Source organism: Mycteria americana, chromosome 1 (genome assembly GCF_035582795.1).
Source record: "Mycteria americana isolate JAX WOST 10 ecotype Jacksonville Zoo and Gardens chromosome 1, USCA_MyAme_1.0, whole genome shotgun sequence".
NCBI lineage: Eukaryota > Metazoa > Chordata > Aves > Ciconiiformes > Ciconiidae > Mycteria > Mycteria americana.
The window spans coordinates 141,436,619-141,457,701 of NC_134365.1; the positions used below are offsets into that span (position 1 = coordinate 141,436,619).

General features: G+C 43.8%; 1 protein-coding gene across 4 annotated transcripts in view; it reads right to left on the reverse strand.

Annotated features, from left to right (window-relative positions):
• Window positions 1–18,222, reverse strand: part of TBL1X (transducin beta like 1 X-linked) — a 204,740-nt gene extending 186,518 nt beyond the window's left edge. For 3 of the 4 annotated variants that reach the window (XM_075522606.1, XM_075522581.1, XM_075522590.1), the window contains exon 1: window positions 17,809–18,222. The gene's annotated coding sequence lies outside the window, so the exon portion shown is untranslated. Of the gene's footprint in view, window positions 1–17,198; window positions 17,218–17,808 lie in introns of those variants that run through there. The other variant, XM_075522599.1, reaches the window with a different exon arrangement.
• Window positions 18,223–21,083: the final 2,861 nt, after the last annotated feature.

A 21,083-nucleotide genomic window follows, 5' to 3' on the forward strand; every position in this document is an offset into this window, starting at 1 on the left:
TTAACCTCCTCCCCGACTTCCCAAAACATCTCCTGACAGATGCATTTTGCCACAGCAAACACCCATGGTAAAGTTTTCTTCCTCATGCTCTTCGGGGAGAGGCACAGAGGCTCCATCAAACGTATTACACTGTCGCAGAAGATGCTTTATCCGAGTCAGAGGAGATTCCTGTGCACCAACATATGTGTATGTACTTTACAGGCTGAGCCACACAGAGCCGGCCGTGACGCTGAGAGGTGGCCTGCGATGCCCAGCACCTTGTGCACATGGCTTCTGTCAGGGCAGGCCTGCTGGACCCCAGTAGGGCGGGGAGGCTCCCCTGAGAGACAGAGCCCAACGGGCCGACTTCAGAGCGATTTTGGAAAATATGGTAAACAATGTATCTTAACAATATGAACATCTCGAAACGGGTTAGTAAAGGAAGTCTAGTGCCTACCTTAGACAGAAAGCCTTTGAAAAACCCTGTGTTCAATGCATGAGGGGAAAAAGTACCCCAAATATTTATAAACCACTCAAACTCTACCTATACACTCTCTGAGGACTACACGAGTTCCCTTTTTCCTACGTTATGACCTAGACTGAGTATTTACAATGGCTTCCTTCATCTGACTAAAGTTTCATATGTGATCTCCACACCTGTCTTTTTACTTTATCCTTTAAATACCACTATAATTTATTTCATTCCTTTGCTGACAGGCCTCCTTCATCTCAGAAGGGGAGCACTAACTCCTCTAAGGACTATAACAGGAGGAACTAACTGTGACTACACAATGTTTGGAATATATATTTTTTGCTTTTCATTGCAGCATGAGTCTGCATTGCTAGTGGATATATAAAATTCAGACTGCTAGATGGGGACATCACTTGAAAGAAACTTTCAAAGCACAATTCTACATAGGGACATCTCATGAGCAATTAACAGAGTTGCTAACCTTCTCATTACTAAATGCCATGCTATTTACATAGAAGCCTCACAGACTTGTTCTTCCTTACTAGCATTGTGGGCAGCAGTCAAACATCCCTTCACCCAGCCTTCGCCGAGAGGGGGCTGGAGGTACATGAACAAAGATAAAACATGAACCACAAAGACGAACCAGAAGGCCCAGCAACTAGTTGTTCACTGCCTATTGAAAGCTTTTAGTTACCGAGTATTGTATTTAAAATCTACACAGCAGAAGTAAGATGGATTTTAAAACATTTCTACTCCAGACAGGAAATTCTTGGAGCTTACAAACTAGCAATTAAGGCCACGTCCTAAACATACACACACACACACACACACACACACACTAAACTTTCTGCACATGAGTACTGCTGTTTACTTCCGTGAAAGTACTGTGTGTGCAATTAAGCACAGGCATAAATATTTAATACCTATGGCCATATCCTATATGAAGGAAATGTCTGGCCTACAATAAAGACAAACATTTCACAAAAATATTCTTTAAGTATATAAATACATTTGGAAGGGAAGTCTCTCTCTTTTTTTTTCTTTTTTTAAGTCAAACTCTTTAAGACTCAACTTAAACATCGAAAACAAAGTGCTGTTAGCTGCATTTTGATCAATAAGTTTAAGAACTGGAAAGGCAGGTATTAGAGGAGGCATGGCTTCATTAAGTTTACCTTCTACACTGAGGCACGTTCAAGGAGGAGACTTATTTGTAACTGGTAAAAAGATCAGTTCTTGGCTCTAAACACAGCTCCTTTTCAGATCAGTGTCAACCTGATCTAAACCTGTACAGTACTGGCAATCATACAACACCTGAAATGGCCTGCAAGCTATTACAGAAACAACTGGAATAAAGGCGTACATGTCTATGTAAGGAAGCAGGATGGAGAACATCAACATTTTGGCCTAATTTTGATCTTGTATCATCAGGCATAATCAACTCCTTTATATAAATACTTTTTATCATCAGCATTTTAATTAAGATGCTTGCAATTATAATGACAAAATTACAGTTTTGTAAAATAAGGAAACTGTATTTACTGGAAACTTAAGTATATCTTTCCAGCAGCCAAACAACTGGATATGATCTAAAGATGCATTGCTTCAGAAAAGTGAGGCAATTCTTTGATTTAGAAGACTTGAAAACACTAATGTGTCATTTCCCTTCTCCCCAAACACACACGTAAGTGTACCAGAAGAACCATGAATAGCAACTGTTCTTATGAGAATGTTTTTCATGAAAGTTCACTTTACCTCCCACACACATCAAAGTTGACAATTGAGAATCAATTCAAAATGTAAGCTCCTACGTCCTAAGACAACCCTCAGTGCTCAGTTAACACGTCTGTCGTCTGCTTAATTTTGGTTTAGTGAAGGATGTTGAGGGTTTTTTTTTTTTGCTTTGGTTTACTTTCATTTGTTTGGGTTTTTTAAAGATTCATCAACATGACAATTTGTAGCAATTTATTAACACTTGCAGAACCAATTTCCTCTTTCAGACAGGCCACTTCTCAATGAAAGGTTGAAAACCGGTGCTGTGTAAATGCTTATCTTCCGAGAGATCACAGCCTCTTTAAGCTACTGTTTTGTTACCAGCCTCAACCAGTCCTACCACTGATAAGAACACCGGAGAAGATGTTCAAACCCGGGGGAAAGCTGGCATGCATGCCTCATTCCCATAAAACCGTGCCGTATCAGCACTATTGTTTGCTTCTCTTTCTCTTGCTCCCTCCCCACCCCACCCCCAAAAGGAACATCTATTAAGTGAAGCAAGATCTGCAGGATCAAAACACAATTTATTTCTCACCAGCGTGATGTGGCATACACGAGCACCTCACTAAACATCACTCTTCACAGGAAGCAGACTAGCCTAGAATAGGCTTTGAAACTATCTGGTTCAAAAACTGTGAAACCAATCGTGAGAGAAACCTTTTTGAAACAGGAATTGCAAAGGAGCAACAAAAATCTGTCAGTTGGGTGAGGTGTTCCTCCTGCAAGGATCAAGTTATACTCCTTTTCTTTAGCTTACTATTATTTAACTATGAAAGGTCTCTTGAAACAGTAGCTTGCTGATACACTACAAACTGTCTTTATGTTTTCACATATTCTGGGAAAGTGGGGATCCTCCCTAATTTGACCAGTGACCCATAAAGACACAAAGTTAGATGCTGGTACAACTAGGTAAATGCACGTATTACTCATTGATCAGCTGGGGTTGAAGAAATAAATGAAGTACTAAAATGGCCTCTTTCCATCACAGGCTGCATGCTCCTGTGACAGGGCCCTGCTGTTCACTTTTATTTTTTTACTGCATCAGGCAGATTCATAACTAAGATTTATAGGAAATTTTGTGAAACAAAAAATAATAAGTACTAATTAACAATTCTAAGTAATTAAGTAGGATCTGTAGTGTTGAACAATCAACCCCAGGCTGTTTTGCTAGGTCAACAATGCAAACTTGTTATACTGTGATCAGCTGTCAAAGACTGTTGTTGCTAGCAAAAAAGACGATAATCGAAACTTTAAATGTATGTCTAAAATTTCATTTCATAGTTTCTGTGGCTTGAAATTAATTGTCAATATTTAAACAGCCTAGCGTATGCTTCATACAGGCCCACATTCTCAACCTAAACAAAAAGAGAAAGAAATGAGAAGGAAGTCTAAGCTACTATTTTACAGGTCCTAAACTCCTCTGTGGACAGGAACAGTTCATCACATTTTGTTCTTCACGCCAAATTTCTTTTAATAAATATCTTCCACTAAACTCTCCTCAACCAGCTTGCCAGTATTTCTAAGCTACTAAGGAAAAAAAAAAAAAAAAAGAAAACCAACCCCCAAGCCTGTGCAATTTGCATATAATTCTTATATAGTAAAGTACATCATTTGATGCTACTCATTTCTAGATATTATACACATAATTAATACATAAATCTGTTTAATTTTGAGAAGCATTTGGGTTGTTTTTGCATTAGGTCACTATACCTCTTATTCTTGTTTCTTTAGGGGTTTTGTTTGTTTAAAAAATAACAATGTTCCCAGTTCCTACTATTTCAACCACAAAACATGTTTTCATGGTTTTTAAGGTAGGAAATATTTGTAATAAATACTAAATCAAACCACCACTACAATGATAGTACATCTTCCCACTACATCAGATGTTACATTAAATCTAAACACATATGGGAAACAAACATTACCAATTTACGGTAAAGACCCCCTAAGTTCAATACAAACCATACACCACCTTGACAGAGTCACCCATATTTTAAATGTGAGGAGCTGCTTCTGAGGATCAGGACCAAATTTTGCCCTTTCAAGAAACATATGAAGATGGAAAAAAATCCATCTATATACAAACCGGCAGTAGTCACTTTGTAGGATCTTTTTCTTCAAAATACTTTTTAAAATACTACTTTATTTAACTTAGGGGGGAAAAAGAGGGAGGTGATCTTCTGTTGTCAGAATGTTATGATGCACCCCTGAATTAAGACTAATTACTTATCCAGGCACTAAGCAGCCACTGATTCCTCTGATTTCAACTGGAGCTGTACCTAGCCAAAGCTTCTGAAAACCAAGCCCCTTATTTAGATATCTATATTCAAAAATGTTGGCCTCTTAAAGCACCCAGCTAGTACACATGCTGGAGACACAAATTATTAACAACATAATCAGCATGAGCCATAGCCCATATACAAACAGTCTTGAGTGTCTGTCATAAAAGCACAGAAATGATGAGGTGCAGGTAACCTTAGTGTTTACTTCCACTTAGGTTAAACTCAACAGTCTGATCTCAGCTGACAGCAACCCCAAACGACCTCTGGCTTTAGATCCAGGTTGCTACATGACGAGAGCAGTACTTTGCTCCTAAAAATGTAGTCAAGAGAGATACCACCACGTGTTTATCCAAGTTGCTGGTTGTTAATCCAAGTTGTTAGCCTACAACTTTTCCAAGAGTTTAATGCCTCTAAACACTGATTAGATGACAGTCACAGCTATGCAAGAAAATTTTAAGCAATTAACTGCCTTTGGAAAAAAACTGTATAGTCTGAATTACCTTTTGCACTGCGTGTGCTAGGATGGCCTTAAGACTGAAGGTAACAGCTGTTATGTCAGTGGGACTGTCTTGGTTTTTGTGTCATAATTATACGGCAATATTTCTGGAGGGCAACAAATTTTCTTTAGAAAGCAGAAACAATAAGAAGTTGAGCCATGTCAAGTTCCAGTGACAAAGCAAGTTGCTGGAGTAACAAAGTGGCATTACTGCACCACTTGGGGAAAAAACAATTATGGCACACATAGCATATAGCTTTAAGAAACCCAAGAAAGCAAGATTCAGGGAAGGAAATCACATGTATACAAACACTGATAATAAATAATAATAAACAGAAGGTCTGTTCATTACATTATGCAGAACCTGGAAGAAAACATTATTCATCCGCCTGCCTGCTCAGTCTGTATTTTAGTGCAGGCTGCAGGAAATAATTTTCAATGTTCAAAAAAAAAAAAAAAAAATAGACATGCAGGTGGATGGCTTTGTGTATCCGATTTCATCAGAATGCTGTAACGTAAGTGCTGGAAACCAGAATAATCAAATGAAAGACTACAAAGCAGACTAAACCCACCTCAAAACAAATGAAAAAAATGCATGTACATACACGCATTACATAGAAATCAGAAAGAGGGACTCGTCGTCAGCTCCTTGAGCCAAAGGTTATCATGCTGAAAATAGAAAATCTAGTTAGCAAAAATATTTTGATTATGCAACTTTCCCTTTAGAATAAACTAGCAAGAAGGAAGGAGTCAAATTTACTTTGTCCTTTTATAGGCAATTCTTGAAGAAAGTATAGCAATAGTCATAATTTTCAGTACGAAAAATATGAGAAATGTCATTCTAATTAGAAAGCGCTGTTAATCTTTATTCTTATGCACACACAGAAAAAGGTAAAATAGGGTTTATTACATTTCAATCTAAGAGATTAACACATTATTATTTATTTTTATTGGCAGCGTGCCCAAATACCCCAGATCTGCAAGACTGATAGTGAAAAGGAAAATATTTCAGGCCTCAAAGAGAGCAGATCTACAGTTGCCTGGAATGTGTAAACAGCCAGAGCCTGTTTTACTTCCCACCCCCACTCTCACCATACACACCTTCTCTACCTAACCCCTCCTAACATTAGCAAGGAGTGCTCCTCTCAAGCAGAGGAGAGAACAGAAATGTAATAACATCAAATAACAAAATTCCTGACATTTTAAGATGCAAGAATTTGGATTTACTGAAATGCGATGGTACCATGTAAGTGGCTAGAGTCTAAAACAAAACCAGTACTGCATAAGACCCAAAAAAAAGAAAAAAGAAAAGAAAAGAAGAGAAAAATCAGGTGAGCAGGCTTGCTGTGTGACAGACCTGATAAACACAAACTAAGGAAATCCAAATGCTCCTCTCTAGATTATTCTTTGTGCAACTAAACATCAGCCAGATCTGTGTTCTATCAGAGAATACTGATCACAGCCCTACAAAAGAGAAGGGATATTTTCATGAAAATCTACACAATATAACGAAACTGATGCCAAAATTTAATGTTGGTATAAATTACCTTCTGTGAAAACAAACATTATTACTTGCATAATGATATATACACCCACAAAGCAGTAAGTCATAAAAATAGATATCATCACATCCTTAAGAAGTTTACAATATAATTAAATCAGTGGTTTTCAATCTCTTTAAATTTGTGGACCTATAAAGATACCTTGTACAGTGAATTTGAACAGAATGACAATAGACTTCCTTCCCCCTCCCCCCCACCCCAGATCTCTAAAAAAACAGTCGGTGTGTCCCCTAGCAGCTTGCAAGCCACGGTTTGAAACTACGCAATTAAAGAACTGGTAAATATTACTGCTGTTTTTTACCTAGTAGCTTTAGTCTTCAAAAACAAACCAAACAAGAATGTACAAAAAAAAAAGAAATAGTAATGAAAACATCTGAGCAAATGGCTGTGTATGATGGGAAGCTCAAAAAACCTGAGAAAATAAAAAGGGAAAACTTGGGGGGAAAAAAAAAATATAGTACAGTCAAATATATATAGTATAGAGTCAAACACTGAAAGGCAGTTTCATAATGTTGTTTACAAATAATAGGTCACACAGCTCTCGTACTTTTCCTTTCTTTTAATTTTACTGGTTTTATGAATGCATTTGGCTAACATTCAAAAGAACACATCCATAGACTAATGAGGGTAAAATGCTGGCTCAAAGGAGACACAAGCAAACAGTCTGTCAGTAGAATATTTGCAAACAGTTGAAATCAATAATAAATTCAACCTAACCAAATGCAATGCATACAAACAGAAATTAAAAGACTGAAGCAATTGGCAAATACATAAAGGATGTTTCAGGCCACAGGGCATACTTTCTCACATACGTTAGCACGTTAAATAGGCTGGCAAGACATTCACTCCACTTGAGACACCAGAGAAATAACCATACGTATTTCCAAAGACAAAAATAACAACTAAGACAATGCTAACAGCATAAATATCTATTTATGTAAAACAACTATTTGTAGAATGAATCATCAAATGAAAAAAGTTTGAGTCAAAAAATTTATTTTTAAGGTTAGAAAAATAAACTTAATGCTCCTTCTGTGTAATTTTCCTTATCCATTGTTGACAAACACAGAGCAACCACCCCAGAGAAAAACAGTAAATTAAAACAAAACACATACACCACATCACCAGTACACAGACATACCCATTCTAGGGGTTTTTTTTCCATTTAGGAGCAGTGAAACCTTCATATTTATTTCTATGGCCAGCATCTAATGTGAAGGATGAAGCCTGGCACTACGCACTGTCAGGCTTCTGCCTTCCAACTGAGCCTCCCTGGTGTCAACCAAGCCAGCTGCAGGACTTGTACCTCCAGAAGGCTTTGCTTAGCTGGCATTAACCAGTTGGCTGAAGTAGGCTTGGCGCTGCAGTCTGTACAAAGTAATGAGAGCCAGATTGCTGAGATTCATTGCAGAATGGATTAGAGAAAGTATAGCTCCAGCCTCCGGCCAACGTAAAACGTGCGGGGTATACCTATTGCTGCGTGGGAAGGCTGGCATGTGGTCTCGACCGACGGTATGGCATTCATAACCCTTACGCAAAAGACAAGCATCAGGTGCCGGACCCGACGTGTTGGGCTTCTTGTATGATAGGTCACAGATGGCAGAATAGTTTTGAGACTAAACGTGATCTAGACAGGCAATGACAAGAGCATCCTGCCACTGCCTGTCAGTTGCTTTATGGGTGGTTGCTGCTAGAGTTTCTTAGACCTTTTGATGTGGGCTGGCCTGAAAAACTAAGGGCACTTGACTGAAAAAAGTCATAGGTTCCAACCATCCATCTAAGCTGGTCACTTTTCAATGTATGTGTTTGCGACCTCAAATTGCTAAGTCTTACATTTTATACTGCAAAATACTAAGCCTAAGTAAATTTCAACATAGCCGACACAGCTCCTGCACATTTTAAAGAAACTGGGCTCTAAATCTCAACTTCATGTTCGTCAGCTACAGAAACTTCAAAGAACACTGTGAGGATTCAGATAAGAATGGTATTCAAAATAGATCGTAGAAGTTATGCCATACAAAGAAGACTACTTATGTGGGCTACGGGAAAGGAGAGGGACACCACAATCTCTGTTTCATTACTAGAACACTGGCTGTCAGGACTAAAGCTAGAATCACGCACATCATCTGTCACTTTAAAAAAGGCTCGGAAATGTTTACTTAATCAGTCAAGAATCCATGCTGCCATCATATAAGGCCTGATCCTAGAAGTCTCCTGCACCTGCCAAATACATTTTTGCAGTATCAGGCCATAGCTATAACAGAATTTGTTGAATGTTCAGAACACAAATGTATCATCAACTCTGTCCTTGCTGGCATTACTGTGTATTGTGGAGCTAACAGAAAAGAAAAACTATGAAACAGAAAATAGCCATTAAAACAAAACCTCTTAAACTTCACTGGAAATTTCAAGAGTTTTCTTTGGGGGGGGGAGGGGGTTTAAAAATGTTTAAAAGAAATTACAAAAAGGTTGGAAAAACCCAACAGAGGCTTGGTCAGAGGCAATCTAATACCCTAAACCCAACTCTGTTAGCCAAGAAACTAACATACAGATTAACAAAGCTTAACAAATTAAAGCAGTCATTGCTTCTAACTCTAAACTGACCACCAAAAGGGAGATAAATTTTTTTTTCAGAATTTTCTTTTAATATTTTGCTATCCTAATTTATAATTTGATGGAAAATGGGATTGTACTTTAGTAAGTAGAATTTTACATTCACACTTTTTAATAAACTAGCAACAAAATAAATTGACAATGTGTTTTGATCTTTAAAATTCTTCAAATGCAGTCATTAATAAATTCTTCATAGTAGTTCTGTAGGATGGTAGGCACTATAAGTGGAATGTAAATGATTTATCCAGCTGTGGAAAGGAGTGCCATATCAATTTCCTTGTAAAGATGCTGAGGGACATATTTTTTCTTTTAATAGACATATATTCAAATTTAATTAAAAAAAAAAAAAAGGAAAAATGTTGTACTTCAAAATAATCTCATGGCAATATGAATCGGGGAGCAAACAACTACAAAAGCATTCACTGTAATTATCCGAACACTTTTTAACTACGTGCAGGATACAGGTCACTTTTTTAGTAAGAGGAAATTAAATTTATTTCTTTCACACTGGACTCCATGTACATAAACACCTGCTATGCACAACAAACCTAATCTACAAAGCCACTATTCACTGAGTATGATCAAATTGACAATGTATAATTGCATTTAACATGTTGTCATTAGAGAACACAGAACCCTTCCATATTTCAGGTGGTTTTTTAACCCGAAATACATGCAGTGGGTAATATAATAGATACTGTGAAGAATATATTGTTTACCCTAAGCAAAATTTAAAATAAAAAATGTAATCCAGCAGTGAGCACATATGCATACAAACACGCAAAACATTAGAAAAAACAGACACACACAAAAAGCCACTGCTGTAACCACAAAATAACACTAACATATTAGAAAACACCCACATACCTTATATGCTACCACCATAACACTGAAGAAATGCACAGGAATAAGTGTTTTGAACGCATGTCATCTTAGCCAAGAAAAAATACTACAGTTCAGAAAATTCCTAAAAAATTTTCGTTGGCTACTGGACGGTCAGCAGGTTAAAACCAGTGGAGCCTAGCTTTTGAGGTAACCTACTCCCACCCTTCTACCTCCTTCTCGTAAACTGCCTATCAGGGCCTAAGGTACGTTCCATTTTTTTACCCTACCTCTACCCATCATTACCAGACTAGGTAGTAAAGGCATGATGGTGGTCTCCCAGAAAAGTTGATTTCATTCAGCAGCAGTGAGAGTACTCATTATGTTAATGCTTTAGTAAATTTGAGCTGTACGTAATAAATAGGTTCTTTCCTTCCACTCTAATATTGTATTTAGGGCTATCCTTTCAGCTTGCCTTATGTTTTTTTCCAAGCACATAAAATCCTGTGAGAATGAAGCCGGATGAATTTTTACGATACACTGTCATGCACTACTTTTAAACTAACTGGCTCATTTAAATTAACCAGTTATATAAGATACTTATTGATACAAGCAGAAGTATCAGAGCTGAGCGTGTTCGGGCTTTTTAGTATAAAAACAGATTCCTACAAACACAAATGAGCATTGTTAATGAGTTATAACACCATCAACCCAAAAAAACAGTAATAGTCAAAATGGAAATAAAGAAACCTTGAATACCTTTCACAGAATGACACAAAATCTGTCTTGTGAACACCATGCAATGTTATTAAAAGTGTACCTGATTCTGATCTTTACTTTCATTTTTGAGAACTAGGATAGGAAACAAGACATGTTCCTCATTAGAATAATCCTCGGGCCTGCCTTTTATTTGTGCCTTCCAGATCACATTATTTTAGTTTAAAAGTCAACACATTAAAAAGTAAACTATATTAACTACATAAAACTACAGAAGGTCTTACATTAAAAAAGGACAAAACTTAATCAAAAAATTAAAAGAAAACAGAAGTCAAAGTTAAGCTACAAAGAGAGAGAGTTGAACGCATATAATTGGCAGCATTACCAATACCTTCTGAAAAAATCAGAAAAGATCTGGTGTGTTTCAATCAATTCTGTAAACAAATTAATTCCTAGAGGTCTAATTCATGTGTGCATGTAAATGGGCACAAGAAGAGTTAAGTTTGTTTTATGACTGTAAAAAGCACCAGATAGATATCCTTGGAAACTAATCCCCGCAATATGAACAGGCACTGTCTGTGCTTGGATTCTCTGTCCTACCCCGTCAGCAAAGCTCGACCCTATCTGTGGAGAACGCTACGGAAGAGGGTAATTTCGCCTCGATCTCTCTGTTGAGATCTGGATTTAAATTTTACTTCTAAGAGCAACCAAAAACTAAACAGAATTAAAAAAAAAAAAGGGGGGGAGGAAAAAATGAAGCAATTCTAATTTTAAGGTTTGAATGCATCCCTCAGCCACATACAGTACCCCAGTTGTCGCCTCCTTGTCTCACCATGCTCAGTCAGATGTACAAGCATAGTATCCATGCCTGACTTCGCCACATTTCAGCAAGCACATAATTAAAGGATGCTGCACCTCTGACTTCAACCAAAACCTGACATCCAGCCTGGCCCAGTCCTACATTCAATTCACTGGCTCTGCACCACCTCAGGCGCTGCTGACTGGAGCTTGAAACCTGAGCATATCCCGGTGAGGGTTTGAGAGCCTACGCACTGCACCCCAGCACTGTTCTCCAACCTCAAGGTGACTCCTTTTTTTCTCCAAAGCTGCTTTTTGGAATACCTTAAGGCTATCTACATACATATACGTATGTGCGCATGCACACTATTACGGCAATTAGTGTAGTTCATTTTAAACAATATTTGTGAAGCTGATTACTGGTCAACAGTCCCAACTGAGACCATGTGCTAACAAAAGTCTTAATACTAATGGGTCTCTGGACGCGCACATGCCCTCTGCCAGTAGCAACCAGGCTAAACCCACTGGCATAGATGACAACAAGCAACTTGTAGCTGCTAAATGACACTGAAACTATCATATGGTTATAACAATTCCTAATTCTAAGTTACCAACATACATGGATTTGAAAAAAATCCATATTTTTACTTCACTTTATAAAAATCTCACATATGTATTAACTGTACACTGTGAAGGTCAATTCTTTTGGAAGAACATCTTTTCAATGATTTTGCTGTAGGCTACAGGGTTGTGTTCAAACAGGCACAAACTCATCAGTGGACACTTCTAAGCATGAAACACAACAACAGCTGTATACATATTAATCATAACAATGCAACAGCTTCCTTTCAGAGGTGCTACTATAACATGATTATTCTGTTCAGAAATATAAATTGTAAATAGTTGGCTTCACTCTTGAACTACAGAGAATATTCTACAGAGTCTCCATTCAATGATAGAGGATTAGTGAACAGCTGATATTCCTACACAGCAAAATACAGCAAAAGCCAAAGTTGTACATCCAGTGCAGTCTGCTGCCTTCAAAAAGGAGCACAACAAATGTATTATTCTGCAGAATGACAAAGGGAATCTATCCACCAAAAGAAAATCCTCTTTGCTTTCTTGAAGATAATGACAAAGGATATTTTCCAAGGGAAAAATGTTGCTTCTTTGCTGTATCAATAATTTATTGCAGGTATGGGAAAGTTGTGTTTCAGTCGGGGAAAAAAAGAAAATAAAATCACATTTGATGTTACCACATATTTCCACCTAACAAAATTATTATTTTATGTGAGAAAATGCATTCTAAACCCATTACATAGTCGTAAGAGGTTAAATTGTAAGTAAGAATTAGGAGATCAAATGAAATTTAGGTCAGTAAATGCAATCACATTTTGAATGGCAGTGGAGCAACGTATAGAGTAACCATTACATATTAACGGAGAACACTGCTTTTTAAAAAGCCTTGTTTCACCCTCCAATGGCAAAGAGAGTCAATAAAACTCAGCACTTAATTAGACAAAAGTATTTTGATGAGTGTATATATATATATAATTATTATACACTATTAGTGCTACTCGTCTGTTCATAAATAGGCTACAAGTCGTATCACCTAAGCATCAAGAGGCACTGTTTTCTCCACGTGTTTAGTGTACTGTGTAACTTCTCATAGCAAATGAGTAAGATTCAACACCCAAGCCAAATGGTACTTATGCAATGCACTTAGCTAAAATATTAAAATAATTGCTTCTTCATACTACAGTACTATTATGATTCTATAATGAATGGGTACCATAGGGTTCTTGACATAAAATTCTGTTATAACTTCATATAAAATTATGAATCTCTACATGCACTCTAATTTAAATAGGACAAGCAGACATGTATCGACTGTCCGTACTACAAACAGAGAAGGTCAAGAAATGTGGTTAAACACTGTGATGCCCTTTTTATTGCATGAAGTCCACAAAATGAAAAAAATGGAAGCCAAATCATCAGGAAGCCTCTTTTCCTACTGCAGTCATACCAGTAACCCAGAGTAAAGAAAAGGACTGGTGGCTGGGACCTGGACAGAGGATTACAGAGCCAATATACAGACTGCACATACACCCATATACTCTTCTCTCCTCAAACAACAAATGAAGAAATCCAATACCTGCTGCTAGAGTCCAGTATTTTTAAAGCATCAATATCACTTAAACTAAATACAAACATGCACAAGAAAAGCGATGCAAGATGCCTGTGCTCCTCAACCTTCAAAACCAGCCATGTTTCCATAGTTAAATTTGTTTTCAGTTAAGCTTGTAGAAGCAATTTTTATATTCCTATGGAATTACTAAATATTAGTAACTATTATTTATATAACTCTGTCTAGGATAAGATCTCTACACAAGAAGAAAACTGGCAAGAAACGATGACCTTGTCTTATGAGACTGAACATCCTTCTTTGATTCTACCTAGTTTTTACACAGTCCTAACTTCAGGGGGCTTCTTGTGTTTGTAAAACAAAATGCCATCAGTCATTCTTAAATGAAATTCCATTATATTAATGGCCAGACTGCCATAAAAAAAAAAAACCTTAAAATATTCTCTTGCCTAGCAAAGAAAAGAAAAATAACCTAAAGCCCATTTTTCACCTTTGGACGTTTGTTTCAGTATCATTAAAATGACAGATTTTGTATTGACAGGAAGGCTGCTATTCCTATGTAGAGCCGTAGTTCCAATGTTTTTGTTTAGTTTCAACCAACTTGTCCAAGTAGGCCATTTGGTAGAAACCTATAAATGGCACCCAGGGGGTCTGGGTTCTTGCTGTAAAGAGGTCAGCTATTTCCTCCTAACTAAAAATAGGCAAGCGGAGGGAAGGGAAGAGGGAATGGAGTTTAATTTAGCAGCTGAAAAAGAGTTTACAAAATTACTTCCACCTTGGCTCATAATGAAGATTATGAAAAAAAGGAATCTGCCCTCAAGAGTTACAAAACCTTGATCATTTTATAGGCAGGCTGGTGTTCATAATCTAAAATAATGCTAGGAATTAACAGAGTAACAGCAAAGAGAACGCAGGGTATGGATCGCATGTCGTGAAGGGGATGCCCACACACCCTCTTGGGGCAGAGCAGCCCAATTTATCAGCAGCGGCGCTGCCAGGTGTTAACAACTCTCCTCTCTCCTACCAGCTGAGGTCACACTGTTGTCCCGCAGATAAGGCACTACAATCAGCTGCTGTTCCCCTGAGTCGGTTTTTTCCACCATTTACCCTCCTGGCTTTTTGTCTCCCTCACTTACTCGCATTACAACCTTTTCAGGGAAAGAATTGTCATCTACGATATTCCCCAAAATGGCCCTGATTTCAATGGGGACCCCTTGGCACTACTAAAATATAAACAACATTGGTTCAATACCGACTACAGCATGAATTCTAACACTGGACTCTTAACAGAAACCAACAGAAAATAGCAAAAGCTAACGGCACCACAGCACACACCCATGCGCTAGCTACAGCGATCGCCAAGCTAAAGCCCTGGGATGGGTTTTCCAGCCTCACCTCTACGACAAACCGACTTCTGCATATCGCTAAATCCTAAGCTTATCGCACTGCTGACTTATCTCAACTACCGAGAAACAACACCCCATCCACGCTGAAGGACATTCTCCTCTACTCCTTCCAAGCTCATAGATGTAGGCCTTTAACGACTGCTGCTGCCGGAGGAGGAGTCTCCGCTCAGGAAGCTCCTCCAGGAGGCACGGCACATTAGACACATCACGTGGACAACGTGTCTACTTCTGGCCCCGTCGTCACGGAAATGGGAAAAGCCCATCTGTAAATAAATGGGAGAAGCAAAACTGGACAAGCTACCGAAGCAGAAGGCTGACAATTCCAGGCGCATGCATGTCCCCCTTTCACGTCAAGGATTTAATTTATTTTTGCTCTTTCCATACTCTTATTGCTGAGCATGGAGGATACTTGCCACCCGCTGAAAAGAACAAGAAGTAGCATAATTCACAACAGTAGCATGGCAGAGGACATTGCAGTTACTTAATCAGGTGGGGGAAGGGCAGAGGATGTGTTCAGATGACAACTTATCTGCAGAGGGGTTTTGTTTTTCTGTCGTATGAGACTGGGCCAGTTGTGTAGTTGCCAGTGTTTACGTGTATGTGTCATTTTTAATCCTCTTTGCTTCTGAAACACACTTTTTCATCTTAGGGGGAGGAAAAACCACCTTGGTTGTTGCTTAGCTTGCTGAAGGTGTTAAACTGAGACAACTACAGCAGCTCCGCTCAAATCTCCACCAGTTTTACCATTACTGCGTGTAGCCCAAGAAAGGTTTAATGTATTTTTAATGTGATAGCATCCTCCCCCTCTCGCTTTCCTTTTTCCTCCCACCCCCTCTACAACCCTTCTGTGGGAAAGCTTCCCTTTTTTACTATCACTGTCGTTGAGATGTTGCAATTATTATCTGTAATCGTTTTAAAAAAAAAAAAAACACCAAACCAATGCTGAAACACACTAGGACAATCCTGCTCTCTTGCCAACAACATCTGCTATCACAGAATGAATATATTTGCTTCAAAACCTGCCCAGTGTCTCTGTATTTGACAGTACACTAACCGTAGGACAGGAAGAGGCCTAAATCCAGCAAGTGCAGCCACATGGTAAGCAAGGTATATTATATTAAATCTTGTACACGCCACACGAGCAGTCTCAGTTTAAGAATTGCTAATAAATGGGCTAAGGAAGAAAGATATGACATTGTATTTGTCACGAGGAAAGACCTTGTATTTATTACCTACAATCAGATTTCCCTCTGGCACAATATATTTGTTTTCATACTATTAGCCTAAAATACCAGTCTTGAAATTTTAATTTTACACTCCATTTTATTCAAATCATCACTTGAGGAGCGCTCTTTTCAATGGAGTATTTCAGTTTTCTGCAACATTAAGCTGCAATATTTTCTTTTTTCGTGAAACACCCAATGGGCTCCACCAAACAGACCACTTCCCCTCCCCCACCAACACAGACACATCTACACTTTAAGACTTGTGCGTCAAGAAAGGAAAAACGCCATACAAATGCTCGTGGAGAACGGCAAGAGACATGTTAAGACAACATAAAGGAAAGCCTTTATTCCATCTAAACGCCGACTTTGAGAAATTAATAAGCAAGCCTAACTTTTAGGGTGTGGCTTTGTGTTTTCCCCCCCTTTTTGCGCCGTGCAGGATGTCTACTCGAGAACCCAACCGCATGTAATTAAATAGGTCAAGGGTCATCCGCTTTACATCACACCACACCAATATTTAGCCGCGCACCGCACCGCACCGTAAGATCAGACCAATCGCCGAGATTAAACCAGCACCACAAAATGGGGAACAGGCTCGGCGAGATGACAGCAGTTGAGGGAAAGGTGTCCACCAGCTTCCCGCCCGGCGGGTGGCTGCACCCAGCGCCCCGCTGCCTGGCCGTTCCCCCGCAGAAACCGCACCGACGCAGGGCACGCTGGCCTGCAACAAACTGGTGTGCAACAGGTCTGCAACCCTGCTCCCCCGCAGCGCCCTGCCTCCAGCACCCCGTCCCCCCAGGGGCTCCCCCGCCAGCACCGCCGCCCCTCCATCAGCCTGCAGCGCCGGTAACGGGGTCGGCAGCGGCGTACATCACCGGGGGGGCGGGGGGGGGTAACTTGTTTACCTACTTGGAAGTAAACTTCGATGTGCCGGAGCGATCGGCCCCTCCGCCCGCTGCTGATTCAAGCCCTGGCGATGAATGGGATCCCCTCCCCCACCCGGGCTCTGCAAACTCCACACTTGAGCGTGAATACCTCGCGTTCCCCCCCCGCCCGAACATTTCTCCTTTTTTTTTTTTTAAAAAAAAGAAAAAAATACACTTAAATACTCTCAGAAGTAGGCAGCCACTCCAGAAACTGCCACCCCCCCCCCCCCCGGCCCCGACCCCAGGGTCGGTCTATTCGGGGGCAGACGAAAGCACACCCGCCACCGAGACGGCCGCCCCACACACATCTCCTCGGCCCAGCGCTCCCGCAAAAATCCCCAAACAGACCCCAAAACGCCCGGGTTCAAAAAACTTCGTCATAGCAGGCAGCGCCTGAGCGACTCCCCCCCGCCCCGGGCGGGTCAGCCCGCAGAGGGGGCGCCGGGCCCCGGCCCCAGGCTGGGCTCGGCTCGGGGGGCTGCGCCGGCGAAGGGCGTTTGTCACCTCGGCGCGCGTAAGAGAGCGGAAAAGAAAAAAAAAAAAAAAGAAAAAAAAAGGGTCCCCGGGATGAATAATCCGCCTCGGAAACTCACCTCGCTCAGCGGGCGTTAAAGGCACAGCTCCCGCTCCGGCGGGCGGCGGGGGAAAGCCTCAACTTCTGCGGGCGGCGCTGGCGGAGACTTTCCCTCACTTGCCGCGCATGGTGCAACTCCTCTTCCCCCGGGGTCCCGGCCAGCCTGCGAGGAGACTGTAAATCCCCCCTCGCCGCCGCCGCCGCCGCACACGCCTCCTCCTCCCCCTCCGCGCGCACAGGCGGCACAAGGAAGTCCCGGAGAGTGGGAAGGGGAAAACGGAAAGTTTTGGGGCGGAATGGCGGTCAGGAGGTGCCGCCGCTCGGCGCGGCTCCGCCGGCGGGGGGCGGTTGGCGGGGCCGGTGCGGGCGCGCGGCGGCGGCGGGAGCGGCGCTGAGGGGAGCCGGCCGCGCCCGGGGCCCGCCGCCGCCGCCGCCACCGCCGCCGGGCGGGAGGGAGGGGAGGGAAGGGCGGGCGGGCGGCGGGGAGGGGGGGGGGGGGGGGCACCGGGGGGCGAGCGGCGGAGCCCGGCGGGGTGAGGAGGGCCGGGGTTGGGGGGCGAACCTGCCGCGCCGCGCCCTCCCCCACCTGGGTCCCGCGCACCCCACGCACACACGGAGAGACGCAACTTCAGGCACCGCGGGTATCCCCGGCGCCGCCAACGCCCCTCGGGGTGCCCTCAGGTAACTCCTGCCACTCGCTTCCACGCGTTATTTTCAGTATTGTTGTGCTTCAACACCCCACGCCCCCCCGTAACGGAAACCCAGTGACAAGCCAAGCACACGCACCACCCCCCCACGCACACGGAGGACAACCTCCCCCCTCCCCCACCCCGCCGAGCAGCGCGGCGGTAACCTTGTGCCAGCCCGGCAGCGAGGAGCAGAGCCGCCCCGCGCGGCCGGGGACACGCGTTGCCCACGGCCGCCCTCCCCCACGCACGTACAGCGCCCGCCGGCACCCGCGCCTCTGCCACACGCGCCCGCCGGCCGTTGGCGGCGGTTATCACCATCACTACCCCTGCTACTAGTTCAGTCGCAGGCCGGCGGGGGTGCACGGCGAGGTGCACCGAGCCCGGCTCTGCAGAGGCCGGCCGGCGGAGCGGCGCATTGTCTGAGCCCTCGCGCAGACAAACAAGAGGAACGCATCACTGTTGTTGTTATGACGCTCGGTTTTGCACACCGAAGCGGTGCAGTGATCCACGCGGGGCACGCTCCCCGGGCCACGCTCCGCTCCCCGGCTCGGCCCGGCGCTGGGGGACGGCCGGGGCAGCACAACGGCCGCTCTCCCCCCGCCGCCACGGCTGCGCGCCCCTCTCCCCGGGCCGCCGGTGATGCCGAGGCCGGGCTGCGGGCAGCACCCCCCGGGCTGACGCGGCCTGCGCAGCTGTGAATCAGCAGAAACGGGCTTTATTGCTGACGGGTGGACGCGCAGCACCCGCGGGCACAAACGCTGCAGCTCGGTAGCCTCCAGCGTGCCCGGCCCGGCCCGGCCCCCTGTGTCCCCCCCACGGGCGGCGGGAGCGGCGCGCGGCCCCGCGCCGGGCGGATGATGCAACGCGGCCCGGCTCCATGTGCTTCCCCTCCCCCGCCCCGGCCGCGGCGGGCGCCGCCGTCCTGTTTTTTCCGCCTGGAGGGTCACCCGGCGGCTGATTGATTCTCCCTTCGCCCTGCTCAGTCACTCGGGGTTGGAAAGTAAATAACAAGTTGACATCATTACCGCGCTCCGCAGTGCCCCGCCGCGCCGCGCCGCTACCGCGCGGCGACGAGTAGCTGCGCACGCCAAATCCCTGCCGCACCGGCACCGGGCCCGCACCCCCCCGCCGCCCCCCGGCACGGCGGGGCCCGGTGCCGCCCCCCCGCCCCCGGCTCGGCTCGTACCTCCGCAACGCCGGAGTGGGGTGCGGCCGGTCGCAGGGGGCTGCCGCGCTTGGTTTGGCCGTCGCGGCTCCGCGACCCTCCCCCCCCCCGCTCCTCTCCCCCTCCCCCTCGCCCCCGGCCTCATGGCTAATGTCACGCAAATAATAAGATTATCTGGATGTTGCCCGGGTGTCTGCCTCGGTGGGCTCATCCTGGTGACAGCGAGACTCGCGCGGCCCCGAAAGTCGTATTTATTACTGGTTTTTTCCAAATGACCTTTCCACTTTTGTTCTTTTTTTGGTCTTATTTTGACATCATAAGGGAATTTCATGCTCGTTATATGTTTAGCCCAAAACCTACGTATGTGCTGTCACCGGGAGTTCTTGTGGAAAAATATGATGTCATCCAAGGCAGCACAGCAAAGATCATTGCTACGCACATCCCTGTATGTGCTGAAACGAGAACTCTCGAAACACGGGGAAATGTTATTGCGGGCTAATGCGATTCGGTGTCATATTCAGAGCCTAGAGATTGCAGCGCAAGGCCATCAACCCTTAGACAGACATATCCGCACATGTCTCCCGTTCTAAATAAGCTCCCATTCGACTGACTTACTTTTTTCCAAAAGCAAAACCTACATTAGGTTTTTATTACTTAACAATGTAAACAAACAAAAACCCCTCCAGATTTATAGTGAGACGGCACTGAATTTTTAGTTCTTGTGCTTTTCGTTTGTTTGCGCTTTTTGTTTGTAAGTCCTATGGGCTTACAAGTGAGGTAAACGCGTCAGAAAATGGCCCCAAGTCGAGACTTGCGTAGCTTCCGCGGCTTGGTTGCCCAGCAAGGAGGCTGGGACCGTTCCCACTCCTTCTGCGCTCTGTGGGGAGCGATTCGGCTTTGGTAAAATCAGGCAAAGCCCTCACCCCCTCCATTAGGCCTGGTCCTTGCCGCTCAGCCTGGCTGGGCTAGCTCAGCGCAGGGGGCTGCGTGGCAGGGAAGCACCGGGGCGGGGGGGATGTCCTGAGCAGCCCGCTGCGGTGAGGGGTAGCGTTACAGGTCTATCCTGGCGCAGCCTTCCAAGCCGTGTGTTTGATCTTTCACTGCCGAGGAGCAGCACGTGCTCATCCTACGTGGCCTCGTAGGTGCCTGGATGCTCTGGCCTCGTAAGTGCCACAGCGTTGGAACCTGCGGCTCACAAAGCCGTCGGGTCCCAGCTGGGCGCTCGGCCAGCTTGTCCCAGGCTGGCCAGAGCCCGGCCACGCACGCTCTTCTGCTGAGCGGGCAGGGAGACAGAGCTAGGCGAGGGAAGACGGGGTGGTGGGGAACAGAAGGTATTGCCATGGCAGGGAAATTACATTGCAACCTCATACGGACGCGGCAAAGTGACTTTTACTCTCTGTTAACCGGGCACAACCGCCGCCTGTTACCAGAGCAGTGCAA